Below are 4,968 nucleotides of genomic sequence, written 5' to 3'. Positions count from 1 at the left end.
TCTCTCTCTCTCTCTCTCTCTCTCTCTCACACACACACACACACAAGCAGTACAAATAAAATGGATATTATATATATATATATGTATACACACATATACCCAGCATACGTACATTTTTGACCATTTAGGCGCACACCAGCGCTCACCTCTCTTTTCCTCAAAGAACAAGGGATAGGGAGAGTGCCCATCCAGAACCACGGAGAGCTCCCTTGCGCTGGGGTCCACTGTAGCCTTGTCAGAGCTGTGTGGGCGAATTACTCAGCTCAGCTCAGCTCCTACTACAGCCCAGACTAAACACCTCACACCCTTTTCCCTGGGGTCCTGGGAGGCGGGCACTGGCCAGGAAATGCGAGATAAGGATAGCTAAGTGCAAGCAAATGTATGAAGCACTCATGAACCCTTTTCTAATCCAGGAAGGCACAGAGTCTGGAGATTTTAGAATCTGGCCATTTGAAGGAGGGAAAGAAATCTAAAGATTGACTTGTCCTGGACTCCTGGAGAATAGCTTCCATGTTCCCTGGCAACTAACAGCCCCAAACTGTCTCCAGACAACAGGGATGGTTCCTTTCCCTTCTGCCTTTCCCGCCTCTTCTACTCTGGTCTCGGTTCTGACTCCTTCCAGCACAGATAAGACCTTCCAGTTCTATCCCTGGGGCAAAAGGGGAGAACCTGCTGATTTCTGAGAGTCTCATAATAGGGCACAATTTATCCTTGGGACTAGGGGTTGTCCCCTTGTCTACACCAGTTGAGCAAGTTCATGGACATACTGGGGGCAGGGGAAGGGAAGGAAGAGGGGAAATGGATGCCTGGATTCAAGAGAAAGATTCTGATGCACTCAAAGGAGGCTCCTCGGGTTTTGGTGACCCCAAAGCCAGGGAAAAGCCTGGAGTGCCATCTGGGGAGATTGGGAGGTAGGAACAGGGCATGCTGTTTCCAACCCAGGAAATGGAGCCCAAGAATCTGATTACCATGTCCTTTCCCTCTCCAAGACCCTCTCAATGAGCACGCACCCCCCCCCCCCGGGTAATCTGATCTAAGGGATGGGCAGGGGGTGCCCCCCCCAATGAAAAATAATGTTCAGCAACCCAGTTGTAACACGTACCCGCCTCCTATTGCAATCCTTTGGCTTCAGTGACTTTGGGAGCGAACTTATACTTAGAGTATATAGACCCTTAGGCAGCCACATTTCTGCCCTTTCCCAGAGTTCCTACTCCCAGCTTCCTATCCCATCTTCTATTCCACTACTCCACCATCTCTTTGAGTTCCTGGATCTTGATAAGCCTCCATAAGCTTTCTTCCTCCTTTTGAGGAGGGGGTGAAAAAAGAGTATGTGCATATGTGAATGTCCAGACTGCGGGTAGGGGCTAACTTATTTCTTGGAGAAGGGCCCTCTGGTCTGCTACTTTTATGCTCTATTTTGGACTCCTTCCACTTTGGGGAACTCCATTGTAAGAGACAATGAGAGAGCTGCCCCAGGGTACTGAAAGATTAAGCAACTTGTTCAGGGTCACACAGCTAGGAGCAATCAGAGGCTGTATTTAAAGCCTGCTCTTCTGACTTCAAGGCCTACTCTTACCCCCACCTCATTACATTGCCTCTCTAGGGTTACTTTAACCAGAAGAATTCCAGAGTCTCACTTCTTGTGATAGCCCCCATTAAGAACAGCAGAAAGAACACAGGATTTAGGCAGAGCACAGGTTCAAATCTTAGCTCTCCTACCTTTGGGCAAGTAATTTTCACTCACTGGGCCTCAATTTCTTTTTCTGTAAAAAAGAGGGGGTTCCATTAAATGTTCTCCAAGGTGCCTTATGGCTCCAAATCTATGATCCTAAGGGACATGAACTAATGCGACAAAGATGGGGTGTTTACTCCACAACTTTCAGCAGTAGGGCACATAAAGTTTTTTTCTTATGTTTCTGGAGTTGGGGGAGGGTAAGTTCTGGCTTTTTAAAAAAAATTATCGAGGCCGATCTTTTTTATCACTGACTTCTATAGTACTTGGGTTGCTCTCGTTTTGAAAGCCAGCATTTGGGGCAGGCAGCCTAGAACTGGAGAGAAGTTGGCCCCAGGTTGAAGAAAGAGGCCATACACACCCAAGTCTCTCTGTAGCCAGCCCTATGTAGCTAATACCCAATTAGTATGTCCTTTCCTCCACTTAGGCTTGTATGGACCCTTCAATCCTTCCACCCCATTGTGTTTTGGGTCTTTCCTGGCTTTTGCTTCTTCTTGGCTCCTGAACCTCAGGGGCACTTCTTTTACCCCTCCCCTGACTTTCCTTCACAGACACAACTCAGGGGGGATAGAGACTAGTTTGTTAGTCTACAGATCTTGAATGCCTACTTAACTCCTTCCCTATTCTGCTCCACTTGAAAGTACCCAAACTTGTGCCCTGGGTCATGGCACCTGGTCACCTTTTCCTAAGCTGAGGGAGAGCCATCAAGACACTGCAAGAACCCTGAATTGAGAGGCTTGGAGACAGCAATTTCTGAATTGTAGATGTAGCCACTAACCCTTGAAGGTGACAGTAGGCAAACTGACAGTTACAGGCGGTAAGAAGGGAAGGAGTTGCAGCCAGCTTTCCTTCCTTTACTCCCCCTACATACTTCCCCCCCACCTTGAGGTTACTAGGTTTGGGGGATCGGATGCCACAGCAGCAATACCTCTTCCTGCTCCAAGAAGCCTAGTCCTTCAAGATAAGCACTGAAGGGGGAATGCCCCCCTCAAAAAATCCCCAACCCCTCTCTGTCTGTTTCCCCGACTTCGTACCATTCGAGGGCAGCCCAACCCTGCTCCTGCTTTCGTCCTCTGAAGGTGGAGATGAGGAGTACCCCCTAACTACTGCCTTATTAAGGAGACAACCCCAATATAAACGCCGGGGTCACTAGCATTTCTAGTTCTAAGTGAGTGTGCCCCTTCTTCTCGTTCCCACCCCAGACCCATCTCCAAGGCTCACCTAGGGCCAGTCGGAAAGTTTAGCTCTCCCCAGGGGCTCCCTGCTCCGCCTCCCCTGTTCCCAGGAAGGGAATCCATCATGCCTGGGTCATTTCCCTTCCCCTAAACCCTGGCTTAGCCGGGCCGACTCCGCCCGGGCAACAGTGGCGGGGGTGGAGAGGTTTCTGCCAGAGGTTGAGGCAGCGGTGGGGGGGCAGCGGCTTCCCAGATGTGAGCTCGGAAACCGAAGCTTCCCGTCCGCCCGGGAGAAAGTGCAAACAACCTGCGAGTCCTTATGCTGGGGAAACCTCTCCCTTCCTGGGGAAGGAAGCAACTTTTACCAGGTAAATCAATGCATGCGTTATCTAGTCCCTTCATCCCATCCGATACCACCCTTAGCCCCAATTCCCTGCAGAGGGAAATCCAAGGCGACTGCTGTGTGTGTGTGTGTGTGTGTGTGTGTGTGTGTGTGCGCGTCTGTGCGTGTGTGTGTGTGTGTGTGTGTGCGTGTGTGTGTATGTGTGGCGGGGAGGGGAGGGAAGGGAAGGGGAGACAAGAAGAACATTACCAAAGAGCCCCTCTCTCACCCCTCCCCCAGGCAGCACTCAGAACTGAGCCTGGGCTATGGGGGAGCGGGGATCCTCGCAAAGTTGGCAGTAAAAAACCTCCAGTGCCCTGCTCTCTCCAGTTCCAACCTTGAACTCTTTCCCCGCTGGACCATCCTTCCAGCCCTTTTCCAGCCCGGGCATCATGCTCAGGAATCTAGAGGAGGGGGTGGACTGGAAGGGCGGGGAGACACAAAGTTGGGTTTTATTGTTCTCCCCTTCTCTAATTTCCCGGTTCCTCTCTTCTCCTCTCCTCCTGGGTTTGCCAGAAGGCTTCAAGCCAGTTTCAACGAGGGGGTGGGAAAGATTGGGGGTGGGTGGGTTGTTGAGCTCGACAGTGTCCAAGCTGGCAACTCACCTGCTTCAGGAGATCGAGTGCCAGCCAAGCCTCCTGAGCTAGCTTGCGTGCCGGCCACTTCGCTCGCTTGCCGTCCTTCCTCCTCCTCTTCTTCCTGTACTCTGTCTCAGGTTCACTTCAAGGATGCCAGACCTGGAACCTGGTGGCATCCACTCTCAGCCACGCACGCTGCAAGGTTGGAAGGAAACTGCCTTACCTATGGGTGAGAGCCACAGTTTTCCCCCCCTTTCATCTGATTTGTGCTTTCCAAGATCACTCCCCACCCCCATCTCTCTTTCCCCCACCCCCACCCCCCCACCCCCTCCCCTCATCTTACTCCTCCCTGTAAGCCAGAGTTTAGAAGACTGTGTTCTCCCCAGTCTCCCACAAGGAGCAAGGGTGGTCCCTTCTCTCACCGGCTTCTGTTTTCCTCTTCCCTCCTGCGCTGGCTCTCTCCACCCCTCAGAGCACTAAGTATCTTCTAGCCATGAGATGAAAATGCAGTTTAAATATGTAGGGACAGGGACCCAGTGATGAGCTCAGCTAGGGTCGTGAGGGGGAATTTACTTTTTAATATCATCACTGAAACGAATTAACGTTGACGTCCAACTAGCCAATTTTATGGGTGTGGAGGGGGAGACGAAGCCACCCTCATTAAGAGAAGCTCTCTGGACTCAAAGGCATACATCTTTTATATAACCTAATTTCCATTTTTCCCCCTATCAGGAAACACACACACACATACTACCCTCAATTCTTTTCCAATTAGAGAACTCTTAAGAAAGGATAGCTCATTTTTAAAGATTTTTTTCCTCCACCCTTTCTCCTCTCCCTCAAAGCTCTCCTTTAGACCTGCCTCCCTCCCCTAGCTATACCCCCACCTCAGTGTCTGGGACTTGTTGACGTTCCTAATGTTTCTCTCTTCAGAAGATGCTAAATTTTCTGTTGCTTAACAAGATATTAAAAAACAGATAAAGCCCCTAAACTAAAACTATATCTCTGATCAAGGAAGGGTAAAAAGCAAGGGGTAAGATTGTTGGCTGTCACTATCCCCACCTCTCCCTAAATGCACAAGTGGGTACATTCCTTAATAGA

The 4,968-nt window shown here is 50.2% G+C and overlaps 1 protein-coding gene across 1 annotated transcript in view; it reads right to left on the bottom strand.

Moving 5' to 3' along the window:
- The window catches only part of NOS1 (nitric oxide synthase 1), a 143,133-nt gene extending 139,059 nt beyond the window's left edge, over positions 1-4,074 (bottom strand). The window contains exon 1 of the mRNA XM_069081409.1: positions 3,895-4,074. The gene's annotated coding sequence lies outside the window, so the exon portion shown is untranslated. The remainder of the gene's footprint in view (positions 1-3,894) is intronic.
- Positions 4,075-4,968: the final 894 nt, after the last annotated feature.

The sequence above is a fragment of the Petaurus breviceps genome, unplaced genomic scaffold, assembly GCF_028583685.1.
Source record: "Petaurus breviceps papuanus isolate PSGF00001 unplaced genomic scaffold, PetGlider_PUasm1.0 99, whole genome shotgun sequence".
In the NCBI taxonomy this organism is placed as follows: domain Eukaryota; kingdom Metazoa; phylum Chordata; class Mammalia; order Diprotodontia; family Petauridae; genus Petaurus; species Petaurus breviceps.
Note: the sequence above shows the minus strand (reverse complement) of the source record. Positions and strands in the feature narration are given on the sequence as shown.